The sequence below is a fragment of the Equus przewalskii genome, chromosome 18 (assembly GCF_037783145.1).
Source record: "Equus przewalskii isolate Varuska chromosome 18, EquPr2, whole genome shotgun sequence".
NCBI classification, from domain to species: domain Eukaryota; kingdom Metazoa; phylum Chordata; class Mammalia; order Perissodactyla; family Equidae; genus Equus; species Equus przewalskii.
In genome coordinates, this window is record NC_091848.1 from 49307302 (window position 1) to 49324561 (window position 17260).

The 17260-nt window shown below is 37.7% G+C and overlaps 1 long non-coding RNA gene across 2 annotated transcripts in view; it reads left to right on the plus strand.

Annotated features, from left to right (window-relative positions):
- LOC139077042 (uncharacterized) overlaps positions 1 to 17260 on the plus strand; it is a 51488-nt gene that overhangs the window by 32203 nt on the left and 2025 nt on the right. The window contains exon 2 of one of the 2 annotated variants that reach the window (XR_011529203.1): positions 7950 to 9193. This is a non-coding gene — a long non-coding RNA (uncharacterized lncRNA). Of the gene's footprint in view, positions 1 to 7949; positions 9194 to 17260 lie in introns of those variants that run through there. The other variant, XR_011529204.1, reaches the window with a different exon arrangement.

Genomic DNA, 17260 nt, shown 5'->3' on the forward strand with positions numbered 1-17260 from the left:
GAAAAAATACGAAAGGGAAGAAGGGCAGATAAGGAATTTACCCACATCACACAAACAGCAAACCACAGAGGCAGGATTCGAATCCAGCTCTTTGACTCCGGGTCACATGCTTCTAGCCAATATACAAACACACGCTGATTTACTGGACCTACACTGCAACTACTACCTGCTGGATATTTCTTTTCCCTTGTACTACAGACACCCACTGGGAGTTGTCCCCGATCCTCTAGTTTGCAAGTTATGTGAGAAAGAATAGATAAATGGATTTGACACAAGAGGCAGCATTGCCACAGTCCTTCACCTTTGGTTAATTAGGAGCAAGCATGCAGGACAGAGAGAAGGTTAGGATATTGGAAAGAAATCAGATGCAACTGTTCGGAGTTACAGAACCCCCCTGCTGTGCAGATGGGCTGTGACACGGGCGACACGGAGAGGACAGAGCTCAATACTCTGGTACTTTCACTGATGTAGCATCCCAAGAAGCTTCTAAATCAAGTTGCTTTCTTCCTAAACCATGAATAAAGGGAAACTAGAAAATACAAAATAAAAGCCATACGATGTCTGAAAATGAGGTTTTATTTAATGTCTGCAGTCAGACAGGCAGAGTGTTGGTTAGCAAATATTTATGGAGAGCTTGCTCTCAATGAGGATCCCTGAAAGCTAGAGAGAGTACAAAAATACATAAAATACAGTCTGTCCTCAAGGCGCTTCTACCTAGGGAGACATTCTGTGGCACAATGCACCGAACTGTGCCCAGCGTGAAGACGTAACAGCCCAACAAGCTTCAGGAAGCCATTTGACCGCCCGAGGCCTAATGGCACACTTCGTGCACACACCCGCCTAGCTTCACGTAGTAATCTTTGTTCAACACTCTCAGCTGTGTAGGCATCTTTGCTTCCCAGGAATAACCAACTGTAATATCATAAACTAGGTTATAATTATCCTTCCTTTCATTGTTTTCTCTAAAGTGCAATAGATAAAGAAATATCCTTTGAAGCAAAGCTTAAATCAATCTAGCATTAGTTTAAAATCATTCAGGCCACTGATGTACCCTCTCAATTCATCTTTGTCAACTCTATACCTCACAATTTCTCCAATCGACTCACTTCCTTTTTCTACTCCTTCAATCATAAATGCAATGTTTGATAAGAAAAAGGATATTCATATATTCTTGCATTGTAAGGAAATACTCTTATAGCATCTCTCACAAATAAAAAAAAAACTGAGATATCAAAATTTTAAAAGTCCAGAAGGGCAGGGGCTGGTTTTGGCTGTTGGTTTCATTGGAGTCACTGGGATTTCTTTTAGGTTATGGGCATTTGAATGAGGACATAATTTCATGATTCTGGAAGAGAGTAGACGTAGCCAAGAATTGAAACTCCATGCAAAGTTGCAAAGTGATCAAACCTCCAAAGAAACAAGGTTACTATGCCGATTTCAACTAGTAAGGTGACTTCATCACAGGACCAGTGCACTGCTGAAAACAGACACACAAACCAAAAGCCATAAAACATGTAATCATAAGGCATACATTTATTAAATTATTACTAAAGGTTCCCATTCACTGTGTGCCTGCTCTATGCTGGATACGGTGTTAATCACTTTGTTGAGCACATTACAGGCTTTTAATAACTATTAGTTGATTTAACATCTTATTTTTAACCTTCACAAAAAAACTGCAAGCAGTTTTTATTAGTTCCATTTTCTGTCTGAGAAAATCAGGTCAAACAGCTAATAAATGATGTCTAAGCACTTTGCTCCATACTGAGCTTCTTCTCACTAGGCAAAAAAATCTGATGATTCTGCATTGAATATAATTTACAAAAAACTGACTTTGTTTTCTGTAATTTGAATGTCCTTAAACTGGGCATTTGAAAGACTCTTCTAAATTGCAAGCATATAGAAAACACGAATACATCATTCTGCCTGCATAACTGAGTGGTTAAAAACGCAATTACCTGACCTTCCATTGTTGTGGATTTGCATACACGCAATTTTGAAGTCCTTTGAATGAGACAGAGTAAGATATCAAAAATATTACCTAACTTGATAATTACTACCATAGCAAACACAATAGTAAAAAATGTATAGTTGCATTTCCATTTGAATTAATTTTAAATTATGAAAGCTAGAGAGAGAGAGAGAGCAAGTGAGAGAGAAGGAACAGTTGATAAAAGGAAACTACATTAAGAGAAGGAGAAAAGGTGGATTTGAACACAATTGATATTTGGCCTCTATAGTCTTTTCTACTTCTAGCATTTTAGAATATAAATTGCCAATAATGAACAATTATACCCACTTTTCTTTCTTTTCTCTTATTGGAAACAAACTTAACATAGTTTCTTCTTTTTGCTGCTATTGTTATGCCTACAGTACCCTATAATTCCCCAAAATTATACCGCCATCAATCCTAAGGATCAGTTTAATTGGTGGCAAATCATTGTTGGTATTTTCATATTGGACATAGAGAAATTACAATAGGGAAAATTTGTGATTGACCAAGATCCTGAATCCAAAGAGGAAAACGTAAACACAAGAAGACAGAAACCTCTTGCTTCAACATCCAGGGTGTGTATCCTAAAAATTAAAAAAAATGTATTATTTATTACTCTTATTTTTAACACACCGTCATAACTGAGAACTGACAATCACATATTATGACACATAAGAGTAGATATTTCCAATATAAAACAAATTATATGTGCATTCTATTCTACAGCAGTTTGATTTTAAAATATTTATATTAAATCTAAACAGAGACAAATAAAATATTGAGCATAATATACTATTAGATTATCTGTATTTGAATTTTATTTACCAGTAATTGAGGTAGAAAGAATATGCATCAATGAAATCTATTTATATTCCCTCTACATTATTTGCGGTTTGGACTGACCTTAATAAATTAAATATTATGAATACATTAGCCCTTAGAAACAAGAATGAAGAGGATGCAGACGCTCTTTTGGAAATCTATGACCTTGCTTGCTTGAAAGATGCAGTAACTGTCACGGCCATGCCAGTCTGAATGATGGATATTCTAAAATGTTCCAGGGAGCACACAGCAGAGTCCTTCGTTGAAGGCAACAACGGCTTTACATAAAATCTGCCCCCTGCAGAGTTCCTGAGCTTTAGCAGACAGCCGGGTACACAGAGGGAAAGACAGGGCATTCGGAGCAATCAGCCGTGGGTTTGAAGTTCACTCTACACCTTAGTGAACATGGGGCCCCGGACAGGTTATTTCATTGCTCTGAGCCTCAGTTTCCTCACTGGCAAAAATGAGGTTAATAACACCAAATTTGAAGAGTTATGTTGGGAAAAAAGTACCTCAACAGGTGTACTGATTTCATTCTTGCACAACTAAGCCTTCAGGATGGGAATCTGTCTGCTGTAGCTTAAATTTTCACATGACACAAGCTTAACGTGTGTCCTTTGTCAAGTTATTGCTCAGTTTCTCCATCTGACGCGTCACCTCCCTCATAAGTATAAGGAGAGAACTTCTTGGAATAATAAGTCCTAAGAGAAGATCTATATTGCATGTCACAATATTTACTTTTATTACTGTTTATAGTTTTAAAAGAAAATTACAGTTTTTCTTATAGGAGTTTAGTTAAGTGAAATAGAGTTCCATGAGATTTGCAGTTTTTAAGTGGACCTGGGGGGCAGAAAGGAGTCATCTGTCCAAATCACACTGAGACCTTTAGTAGATACCCAGAACTATGCAATTACTGCTTTCAGTGACAGCTGTCTGCTAATATACCCAACACTTTTAAGCAGCCCCTTGAAAGTTTCTACAATAAATAAAACGACTTTTATCTCAAAATCTGAGAAACGTAATGCACATCTAATTCTGATCCACGAACAAGTTGATCTACTAGCATCTCCAATCTACTTGTTGAGCGCTAGACTTTTTCACTTGTAGTAACTTATTATCTCTTTGTTTACATATTTATTGCATGTTTTCCTTCCTACCAAAGACTGGAAACTGGCAGCTCATTAAAACCGGGAAGGCAGAGCCTCTAAATGCAACAAGAACAAGAAAGAAACAATTACCCACAGTAAACAAAAGAAAGTTTTCTCTGAGAGCTACATTAAGCAGCATACTTTGGATAGCTTTCATGCTCTGTCAACTTCCAGGCAGGCCATTAGAGGAAGAGAGAGAAGAAAGAAGGCAAAAAGACCTCAGAGCACTTGGCCGGGTTTCCGTAATGAGCTTCCTGTCTAACTTTCCAATAAAGGCCAGCTCCAGTAATGGGCCCCTGGCGCATTTGAGATTCCTAAGCCACATGTGTTGCTCCACACAGCTGCGGGAGGAAGAGACAACCAAAAGGCTTCCCTGCCTTTTATACAGCTCCTTAAAGGCGAGGTCCAAGACCTCATTCATCTCTCTAGCCCCAGCTCCCAGCCAGGATTAGGTGTTTGTAGAATCAATTTGAATATGATTATGTGTTTTTGAGGGTATTCGGTTAAAAAGATCCTTTAAATGACTTATCTGTGAAGCATATTTTTTCCCTGACCAAACTGTATTGGTTTCAGCGACTGTGTTAATGCACGTTGATCCCTGAATCTCCTCCTCCAGATACGCATGCACATGCTATGATCTGTTCTTGTTTCTCAGCCACTTATCCCCATATTTAACTCATCAATCATCCACTCTCAGGCTTCCTTGCCAGGCCAGATGCTTTGACTAGTTTTAACCTTGACTAGGACATTCCAGTGGCCAGTCTCTAAGATTATCCTTGATCCTCTGTTGTTAAAACGATGCAGGAAAATGAACCTAAGAACATTCTCCCCGTAAGGTGGAGGCTGGGTCTACCCCCTCTAGCCAGCCCCTGCTACCTCCAGCTGGCTTTTTTGAGGACTTCAACATCAGCGGGAACTCTACCATTCTCACCAGCAGCCTTCATTTCAGAGTCACCTGCCCCACTTCCACCCACCCACTGCCAAAGCTCTGGGAGAACTTACATCCTGGGAACTTACATCTCTGGGAATCCACTGGGGGTTGAGTTTCTTCATTTGTAGCGGTTTGGCTTCTGAGCAGTGGCCGCAGTTGATAATGGAGGTGATAACGTCCCAGGTGGGTGAGGTCTGAGCAGCAGCACCGCAGGCCCAGCTATTGAAGACTTAGTGGCATGTTCTTTGTTAAAAGTGCTGAAGGTGGTCACAAGCAGTTCCCATGAGCTCCGCCATCACTCTGCCCTGAGACAGGAGGTGTTTCAGAAGGCTGAGGTCTCAAACCTCATGCTAAGAGGATCCGAGTCAGTGACTACTGACTGCATTGTGTATGTCAACAAATTCTCTACAAGGCTTCCCCAGGCTAGCAGCCAGAGAAGCAACTGTTACCATCATAAACGCCACTGTAATGAAGCAATTCTGTTCAATGATATCATGGCCAAGACCCAGATGAAGCTCCCCTGCAAAAGTGACTTTTTTTAAGACTTTATTTTTTCAGAGCAGTTTTAGGTTCACAGCAAAATCGAGAGGAAGGTACAGAGATTTCCCATATCCCCTCTGCCCCTACATACACATAGCCTCCCCCATTACCAGTATCCCCCACCAGAGTGGTACCTTTGTTGTAACTGATGCACCTACATTGACATGTCATAATCACACAAAGTCTGTAGTTGCCCTTAGGGTTCACTCGTGGCGCTGTGCATTCTATAGGTTTGGACAAATGTATAATGACATATCCATTATTAGACTATCGTACAGAGTATTTTTACTGCCCTAAAGAATCCTCTGTCCTCTGCCTATTCATCCCTCTTCCCAAAACCTGAACCCCTGGCAACCACTAATCTTTTTATTGTCTCCAAAGTTTTTGCCTTTTCCAGAATGTCATATAGTTGGAATCATACAGTATGTAACCTTTACAGATTGGCTCTTTTTCACTTAGCAATATGCATTTAAGTTTCTTCCACGATTTTTACGGCTTAATAGCTCTTTTCATTTTAGTACTGAATAATATTCCACTGTATGGATGTACCACAGTTTATTTATTCATTCACTTACTGAAGACATCTTGGTTGCTTGCAAGTTTTGCCAATTATGAATAAAGCTGCTATTAACATTCGTGTGCAGGTTTTTGTGTGGATGTAAGTTTTTAACTCCTTTGGCTAATTATCAAAAAGCATGATTGCTGGATCTTATGGTAGTAACATGTTTAGTTTTGTAAGACACCACCAAACTCTCTTCCAAAGGGGTTGTACCATTCTGCATTACCATCAGCAATGAATGAGCATTCCTGTTGCTCTATATGCTCACCAGCATTTGGTGTTGTCAGTGTTCTGGATTTTGGCCATTCTGATTGGTGCATAGTGGTATATCATTGTTGTTTTAATTCACATTTCCCTGATGACACATGATGTAGAGCATCTTTTATTATGCTTATTTGGTACCCGAATATCTTCTTTGGTAAGATGTCTGTTATAAAAGTGACATTTTAATTAAACAGAATAATTCTCCTTAATAACAATGCAGTAAGCTACATTCTTCCCTTGCCACCTATCCTTAAAGTCATCGTTATAATAAGCCATCAAGACTTATTATAAAACTACAGTAATCAAGACAATGTGGTATTGGCATAAAAATAGACACAAGGACAAAGGCAACTTAGTAAAGAAAACGAGTCTATTCAAACAGTAGTGGTGGAATAATTAATATCCATAGGAAAAAAACCTGAACTTTGGTCTATATATTGTATCATATACGGGCAAAAGATATACTATATGATTCCATTTATATAAGTCTAGGAAATTCAAACTAAACTATAATGACCAAGAGCAGATCAGTCATGGCCTGGGTAATGGAGAAGATTACCGAGGGTCATGAGGAAACTTGGGAGTGAAGACAATATATTCACTCTCTTGATTGTGGTGGTGGTTTCACAAGCATATACGTATATCAAAACTCATCAAGTTATGGGGCTGGCCCCGTGGCCGAGTGGTTAAGTCTGTGCTCTCCGCTGCAGGCGGCCCAGTGTTTCGTTGGTTCGAATCCTGGGCACGGACATGGCACTGCTCATCAAACCACACTGAGGCAGCGTCCCACATGCCACAACTAGAAGGACCCACAACGAAGAATACACAACTATGTACCGGGGGGCTTTGGGGGGAAAAAGGAAAAAATAAAACCTTTAAAAAAAAAAAACTTGTTTAAAAAAAAAAAACTCATCAAGTTATATACTTTAAGAAACTGTAGTTTATTATATGTCAATTATAGCTCAATAAAGTTGTTTTTTAAAAAGCCGACCAAAAAAATCATTACTCTATTTAAGAAAACCACCTGCTTCCTTACAAAAGAAAGAAGCAGATGGGGAAGATGGGAAGATGTCCACAGTATATTGCGAAGTGTGAAAACCAAGGTTCAGAGCCATGCTACTACTAATAATAGCAAACTTACAGAATACTTATTTGTGGCAGATATTCTTCTACATGCTCTATGCATAATAATTCATTTATTCTTGCTAATATTCATATGAGGTGACACTATTACTGTTTTTTTCCTGAAGAAGATTCACCATGAGTTAACATCTGTGCCAGTCTTCCTCTGTTTTGTATGTGGGTCACTGCCACAAACATGGCTACTGACGAGTCATGTAGGTCCATGTCTGGGAACTGAACCCATGCTGCTGAAGTGGAGTGCAATGAACTTAACTGCTAGGCCAGAGGGCCAGCCCCTACTTTACACTTTTGTAAATGAGAGACCTGAGGCTTGTCCCAATCACACAGCTAATACCTCGGGAATGAGGGCTGCTAATCCAGCAGTGAGATCCTGGTCTGTGCTCTCAACCTCTACATTGGACAGCAAGATTCTACTTGTGTAAAATAACTGTGCCTGTGAGGGCAGATGTATTCAGATTAGGGAAGGAGAGTGAAATAGGGAAAAAGCACTGTTGAAAGGGAATTTTGCTCTTTAACGTGAATTCTATTGTTCTGTTTGAATTTTTACAGCAATCGGTCCTGTGTCAGTTGGTCTTTCTGGAAGCAGATGCTGAGAAGTTAGAAGTGCAAGTGGTTTATTGGGAAGTAACACCTGTGAAGAAAGATAAAGAGGAAGCAAGATTCCGCGGGGAGAGCCTCAGACGATCCAACGGACTGGCCCGAGTCTAGCCAACCCAGTGGAGAGCTCCGAAGCAAAGCTGCCCTTTAGAGGAGGCTCATCTCATGTTGAGTAGGATTGGCCAGACCCTGGTAGTCCTGCCGTGCTCAGAGTTGGCTGTGGACTGCTCAGGAAAGCGGACCCTCGGCTTGAGCGAAAGCTCAGGAGGATTCTGAAGGCATTGCAGAGGAAGGCTGCCAACCACCGACACTGTGTAGCAGGACAAGTTCCCTCTTAAAGGGAGATCCGAACAGCTCTCCTCCTTAGCTGCCACACTACAAAATAGGGAGAATACATCCTCTTACAAAGCTCTTAAGCGTACGGTAAAGCTTCCAGAACTGGTTCCCAGAACTGGTTCTGAGACAGAAGATCTGCAATCATTATAAAGCATTGCAAATTTCAGTGAAATAGAAATGAGAAGAGATATTTATCCAACTACCCCAACTGTTGATCAGAAGGTTTGAGAAATGTCTATTTGTTTAGTATGTTATTCCTCCCAGTGGAGAAGGGAAAAAAATGCCCAAGTTGTATACTGAGGCTTCTCCAAGAGAAATTGCCTCTTTATATCTGTCCAGTGTGGAGGGCAATTCAACCACCCCTTCTAAAGAAATTCTTTTCCAGAAGGTTTGGCACTTGGTTTGATAACACTATGTCAAGTATCACCCCTGCACTAGTATTTCTTTCTTTGTTATTATATTATTATTATATCCTTGTAACAGTTTCCATGCAAGGCAAAATAAGTCAAGGTGGAATCTGAAGTCATCAAGGCAAAAGACTCCACTTTTATTTTCAAATTCAATAGAATCAGATATGCAAGTAAACATGCTCAAAAAAGAAATAAGTTTGCTATTCCCAGTACTCTCCCAATCAAGGGAAAGGAAATAAATCTCTAGGTTATTGAGTGAAAGTGACATGGTGGACTGTCCTGGCAGGTCTCTCCTGTTTGAAAAGTGGTTGCACTGCTGAGCCATATGAATAATTAAGCAAGCACTCGCCACCTGCAGGAAACAGAAAATGAAGGATAAGTACTATAAAAAAAGAAAATCATTTTCACTGGAAATCAATAGTTCCAACTTGATAAACTGGCACAAAATTATTAATTCTCTATGTTTTACAGATTGAGACATAGAACTTTTTAAGCTTTACCTGCTCATCTTTAACGATTATAAATTCTTCTCTGTGTTCTCTCTTTTCTTTTTCAATCAATGCCCTCACCTCAACACACACACATACACGTGTTCACATATACACACTAGATTTTAAACATGTAACGTGACTACAGAAATAGATTGTGAATCAGGAGAAAAAAAATTGATACTCGTTATCTGCTACTGAATATTCTGCCTTAGGTTAGTCAGTTAATTTTTCATCTAAATTAATTTTTAATTCAATTTTTGCAAATGTCCAAGTAATGATTGAGTAAAAGGTAAATATGCAAGCAGAGACACTTTCTGCAAAATGGAAATGTATTCCTAGTCCAAAGTCCCAGACAGAGTATCTCCCCCCTCATGTAGTGTTTCATCCCCAGCCTGTGTAAATACAACGGCAATAGCCAGAGAGCAGTTTGAAATGCCTGCTTAAGATGAATTTGATTGTGCATCCATCAGAAAACAGCAGAAATTCAAGACTGTGAATCAGGTGACATTTAAAACTAACTACCCTTCATTGAGCTTTTGCTGTGTTTCAGACTCTTTGCAAAGCACTTTACTGACATTATTCTATTTAAATATTAAACAACAATGTTAGTAGGTAGATATTAAAATCCCGATTTTAGAGATAAAAAAAATCAAACCTTAAAGGATTAAAAACCTCACACAATGAAAGACCCAGAATTCAAAAGCAGCTTTGCTTTACTCCTAAATCCACACGATAGTGACTCCATATAAAACAAAGGAACAGTGATGTTGGCTCTCAAACATCAGTGTCCATCAGAGTCACCTAACAGACTTGTTAAACCAGGTTGCTGAGCCCCGCCCACAAAGTCTCTGATTCAGTAGGTGGGGATAGGGTATTTGCATTTCTATCCAGTTCCCAAGTGATGCTCATGCTCCATTTTGAGATGCATCATTCAAAACCAATGGCTCCCAGACCTTTAGATTCCAGACAGCAAAACATTTTCTTAAAAATGTAGTTTTACAGAAGGTGACCAGATTTTATTGTACTAGGTTGCTTCATAAATATGCACACTTACATACACACAAAATCAACCCTATATTCTAGTGTCTCTATAATTTCTTTTTGTTTTCATTTTTTTTAATTAAGGCATAATTTATATATCAGAAAACTGACCCTGCAAGTTTTGACAAACATATATAGTCATGTAACCAGCACTATAATCAAGGAATAGAACAGCGTCATCATTCCAAAAAATACCCCCAGGCTTCATTGTAATACGCCCCTCCCCCACCCCCAGCCCATGGCAATCCCTGACATATTTTCTGTTTCTACAGTTTTACTTTTTCTAGAATGTCATATAAGTGCAATCATACAGTATGTAACCATTTTGATTCTAGCTTCTTTCTCTTAGTATAATGAATTTGAGATTCATCTATTTTGTTTTGTGTAGTTTGTTCCTTTTCATTCCTGAAAGACATTCCATTGTATGGATATACCACCGTTTGTTTAACTAATCCCCAGTTGAAGAGCATTTGAGTTGTTTCCAGTTTGGAGCAATTATGAAAAAAGCTTTCTAAACATTCGCATGCATGTTTTTGTGTATGCACCCAGGAATGAGATTGCTGAATGGTATGGTAAGGGTATGTTGAACTATATAAGAAACTCCCAAACAGTGTTCCCAAATGACTGTATCATTTTACATTCCCACCTACAAAGTTTGAGAGTTGTTCCACATCCTCACTAAGACTTAATATTGTCAGCTGTTTTATTTGTTTGCTTTTAATCTTAGCAATTCTCATAAAAATTTAGTGAGATTTCATTGTAGTTATAATTTGTTTCCCTAATGACTAATGATGGTGAGCATCTTTTTTTTTGTCCTCAAACTTTCTTCTTATTTTTCAAAATTGTCTATTCTAGTTCCTTTGTCCATGTAAATTCTAGAATCAGCTTGTTAATTTCTATAAAAAGTACTGCTGGGTTTTTGAATGTCGTTGCCTTGACTCTACAGACCAATTTAGGAAGAATTAAGGTTTGAACAAAATTGGGTCTTCCAGTCCATGAGTATATGGCATCTCTCCTTTTATTTAAGTCTTCTTTGATTTCTTTCATCAACATTTTCTTGTTCTCAGAATACAGATCTTTAACATATTTTGTAAGATTTATACCTAAGTATTGCATTTTTTTGGTGCTATTGTAATGATGCTTTTTCAATTTCAATTTCCAGTTCTTCACTGCTAGTATATCAACAATTTAATTTACAAAGATGCTTTAGTGCTGAAAGTGAAAAGAATGCACAGTAAGGTGTCAATAAATATCTTTGGTTTAGTGAATGAATTAATGAATAAGTCAAATGACAGGAAAACAGAGTGAGAAAGCAGCTTCAGGCTGTATGGAAGGAATGAAGCTAAGGAAGTAGTGGGTCGAGATGTCTAAATTCCATCCTGATATTGTTCAACTCTCCTCTAGAGCTTATCTTGCATTCTTAGACCTTCAGACCCATGCCTCCTTCTTGACATTCTGATCTCAACTTATATGTAACTGACTCAGCCCCACCTCAGCCCCGCCCTGTTTTAGTTTTTTTCATAAAACTTTTTATTGTTCAACCTTTCCTTTTTATTGGCTTATTTGATTATTTTTGGTCTTCTCTCACTAGTTTTGTTTACTGCTATACCAAATTACTTAGAACAATGTATGACTCATAGATGGTATCTATATGTGTTTGTTGCATGAAAGAAGGAAAGGATACATAGATACAGGGATGAGTTGCAAAAATAACCATTTTTAAATAATACAAAAGTAAAACCTACTTAAAAGAGCAAAAAATATCATAACGTACTAGAAATATTTTTTTTAAAGTGTGCAAGATCTTCCTGAAAAAGATGTATAATATTTACTGCTGGACAGAAAAGAATGCCTGAATAAAGAAGATATTTATGATTGAGAAACTTAAAATAACAAAAGACATTAATTTTGCCTAAATAAAATTATGAATGTATAATAGCTAGCACTAGTGTGAGGGGAGTGAGACAAGTGAGGACCTTGACCAGGGTGCAAAAATTTAAAAGGGTACCAAGAAACTCTGTAATCAAGATAAATAACATTTTAATGCAATATGTTCTAAAACTCAAAATTGATGCAAAAGTCAGTGATTAACAAAGTATAAAAAATTTCCATAAGGAATTAAAGACAGGATCAATCCTGATTTTCCGTCTTACCTCTGCCTTCAATATGATTGGGTATGACAGTGTTATTGATCCAGTCTTTATTGAAAATTCTGATATTTTGTTATTCAGGTACTTTTGGCATTAATTTTTGTGTTCTAAAACATTATTTATCTTTATTATTGAGTTTTTTGGCAACCTCTTATATTTTGCACTTGAGGTAAATACCTCACTCACATCACTTGACTCACCCTAGTTTAGGCCCAGAAAATTTCTATGAAAATTACATAGGATTTTTATTTAATTTATCAAATTGGTTCTAAAGTCCATGTATAAGAATACAGGTCTGAGGATAGCCAAAAGGAATTGAAATCTAAAAGCCAGTCAATACTTGGCTAACATACTTAGTTAACATCACAGGTCAGGGTATACACCCACTGCCAACTCAGGAAGGACAGAAATGAGTTACAGTAGCTGGAGAGTGTAACCAAGGGAACTGGTCAGGAGCAGCCAGATTGAGAGAATGAATCTGAAAGAGCTTCAGCTAAAAGAAGCCTCCAAGTATCCATACAGATTACAGCTGTAACCCAGAAAAGCACACAAGGGACCTGAGCCCCCAGGATCAGAGTGGATGGAGGACTTGGCGGGTGGGCCTGGAGTCCTAGTTATCTCACTAGGTGATGTCAAGAAGACATGGGATATCTTTAAGGCCCTCCAGGTACAAAACACATCTGTTCATGGAGTGGTTTGGAAGAACTATCAACCAGATTTACAGTAGATGTCCCTCGCAAATCTTCTTGCCGTATGACGGCTTTGGATGGTCACTTGGATTTGACTTACCCTGATTTCTTGACTCCTACTCTGGATTCACCCCTGTTCCCATGATGGCCTGAAACATGGGTTCATCCCTTTTGATTTTCAGATTCCCCCTGCCTCCCTGCCACCTTACCTGGGCAATGAACTCTACCCACACCCTTAACCTCCCACCACCACCTCCCAGTCAGTTTCTCTCTCCTAGTTACAATCTTCATCGGCTCCGACTTCTAGCTCCTCATGAGGAGTCATACTGTTCACTCGTGACTAGCAGGACTGTATGACCTAGAGAGGAAGAAATACGTGTATTTTTCTATCCAGAAAGTGAAATATAAAAATCAAGTAACAGAAAAATAGAGATTCTTACCTTTTTTTATATATATATTGTGGGACGAGCTATAACTAAAAAAAATGAATAAAGGTGAACTAAAAATTTTAAGAAAAAGGCAGACCAATTTTATCTGCTATTAAGATGAATATGAATTTTAAAAGGGATGCTAGGAAACAGAATTTCTCCTGATTACTTTATCAGCAACTAATGCTAATACATTTCTGAGAAGCGATCATGTGCAGCAAGTACATCATTCACCACAAAATTGAACAAAGAAACGGTGTCTGCAGTCAAAGGAGGATTTTTTTTCCCTCTCATTTGGCCCTGCCAAACCCTTTTCTAAAGCCTCTTGTAAACATGAGAAAGACAGGCAGACTATGCCTTTCTTGCTGTCAGATGAAACCCCTGTTTTCCAAAGTGTAGCAGCATCTCTATCTTAACAAGACAAAGCTCTTACATCGTACAATTTAAGCCAGGTCAGTGAAAACTGACATGGTTAGCATGCTCATTACTACCCATATCTGGGATCAACACAGTGAAAAAGAACATTCTTTGAGGCCCACTAACCTCAACAGTAATTTTATCCATTTCCTATCTTCTCCAAAACATTAATCTCACTTCTCGGTTATTATACATTTATTTCTGGTGAATTCCTCTCTGATTAAATTAACTTTATCAAACCAGTAGTAGTTTAAGAAATGCAAGTTACACAATGAACGCAGTTACAAAGACTGTGTCCAGAGAAATTTATTTTCCAGTGTTAATTTTTTGCTTGACATAAATTGCTACCACAAGCCCTATAATAGTGCCAGACCTGAGCATGCTGGATGCTTTACGATGCCTTATTCATGTTATCCTGAATACATTCTAGAGCTTATTATATTTTTCCCTATTTCTGACTTCAGAAAGATGAATTTTTTTATATTTTCCACTTTGCGCTGTTTCATTTGCTTGATTTATCAACAGGAAAATGGTAATGCATTCTATAGGTCATTGTCTCCTTTGTTTCTAATAATCCATTCAAGACAGATAGCCAACACATTTTCAATTAAATAATTCCAGAATCACAAGACAAGAGGTAACACCGTTTATGTAGCGATTGGGCTGGGAATACTAACAAGCTTGGCACATCAATTCAGGGTAACATCCTGTAATTCCAAAGTTCACCTTGAAGTTTGCATTGCATTTTCTCATTCTGTTTAAATATGTGTCTTTGTCAAAAGAGAGCAATGCAACTTTTTACTTCATTCTATTAGTAATTCTTAAAGACCAAAAATTAAAGGCAATGCCAAATCACAGCTTTGTCAATGTGCTACACGTCCTGGTGACATATACATTTTTGGCCCCAAACATTTTTCTTTCTTAATTTAGTTTCTTTACTAATGCGTTCTAAAATTGTGTACAGGTATACTTTCTTAAGAATGTGCGAAAACTAGTTTCCCAGAAAGCATTTCAATTTGGATACATTTTTGCTTTTTCATTGAAACAGTTTTAACGGATTCACATTGACTAAATAAGCACAGTAGCTCTAAATTGTGAGGGATGGTGGATATAGCAATCTTTCATAGAAGTTTTAACTATTATTCAAATTTGGCAATATAATACAGATTTACTATCACACATATATAATTTTCAGTTCAATTTAACCCCCATCTTGTAAATTCCATGACTTACCACAATAAATTAGCAACTCATTCTTTTTCAGAATTTAAAGTTACAAATCCCTTTTCTTTCTTTTTTTTTTCAAATTTTTATTTTTTCGGATGTACATCATATTTCAAATTTTGTATACATTACATCATGTTCACCACCCGAACACTAATTATAGTGCATCCCCTCACACCATTTATTGAAGAGACTCTCCTTTCTCCATCGTATGCTCTTGGCTCCCTTGTCGAATATTAGCTGTCCATAAACGTGTGGGTTTACTTCTGGGCTCTCAATTTTGTTCCATTGATCTGTGTGTCTGTTTTTGTGCCAGTACCATGCTGTTTTGGTTACTTTGGCTTTGTAGTATAATTTGAAATCGGGGAGTGTGATACCTCCAGCTTTGTTCTTTTTTCTCAGGAATCCTTTGGCTATTCGGGGTCTTTTGTTGTTCCATATAAATCTTAGAATTCTTTGTTCTATTTCTGTAAAAAATGTTGTTGGAACTTTGATAGGGATTGTGTTGAATCTACAGATTGCTTTAGGAAGTATGGACATTTTAACAATGTTAATTTTTCCAATCCAAGAGCACGGAATATCTTTCCATTTCTTTGTGTCTTCGATTTCTTTCAACAATGTCTTATAGTTTTCAGTGTACAGGTCTTTCACCTCTTTTGTTAAGTATATTCCTAGGTATTTTATTCTTTTTGTTGCAATTGTAAATGGGATTATATTCTTAATTTCTCTTTCTGCTACTTCGTTGTTAGTGTATAGAAACGCAACCGATTTTTGTACATTGATTTTGTATCCCGCAACTTGACTATAATCCTTTATTATTTCTAAAAGTTTTTTAGTGGACTCTTTAGGGTTTTCTAGATATAAAATCATGTCGTCTGCAAAGAGTGACAGTTTCACTTCTTCTTTTCCAATGTGGATCCCTTTTATTTCTTTTTCTTGCCTGATTGCTCTGGCTAGGACTTCCAACACTATGTTAAATAAGAGTGGTGACAGTGGGCATCCTTGTCTGGTTCCTGTTCTTAGAGGGATATCTTTCAGTTTTTCTCCACTGAGAATGATATTTGCTGTGGGTTTGTCATATATGTTTATTATGTTGAGGTATTTTCCTTCTATACCCATTTTATTTAGAGTTTTTATCATAAATGGATGCTGTATCTTGTCAAATGCTTTCTCTGCATCTATTGAGATGATCATGTGATTTTTATTCTTTATTTTGTTAATGTGGTGTATCACGTTGATAGATTTGCGGATGTTGAACCATCCCTGCATCCCCGGAATGAAACCCACTTGATCATGATGTATGATCTTTTTAATGTATTGTTGTATTCGATTTGCTAGTATTTTGTTGAGGATTTTTGCATCGATGTTCATCAGTGATATTGGCCTGTAATTTTCTTTTTTTGTGTTGTCCTTGTCTGGTTTTGGTATCAGGATAATGTTTGCTATGTGTATTGCAAAAAATAAGATAGTTACTGACAGTAAAGCAAACTAGAAAACACAAGTAATTATCCGAATAGTTCAAAAATGAAAATGTTTTAAGATAAAGTTAAAGATAATTATGTCTGTTTTAAAGTTATTGTCTCTCACGTTCAAATCCAACTTCTATACTCTGCTTTCTCCTTCTAGAGTCAGAAGTCTGTAAATCACACTTCTGGAAAGTTCTGCAAAGAGAAGGTATTAGAGGAAAACCTCACAAATGGAGGAGAAAGAAGGGGCTGCCTCTCCTATTTGCTTATTTTGGGCTTCCTGTATGCATCTTATTTCTGTAGCATCACCCCAGCCTTGCTTCTCCAGTCAAGCAATGGTGATTTGTTCTTGTAGCCTCAGTTAAATCTATTTTGTAGTGTTTCCAACACTTGCAGAATCTGCCTTATTATGTACCCTCAGAGACCCCAGGAAAAGTTCACCATCACTTCCCTCCTCAGTAGGCTGAGCCCCAGACTCGCAGATCCCTCCTCTGAGCTTAGGAACATCAGCACCATCAGACAAGCTCTTTCAGCTCTAAGGCCAGGATTTCAGCTGTGTGGAGTCCCTTCTGTAATCGTCCAAGTTTTAATCATTGTATATTATTTTCTTT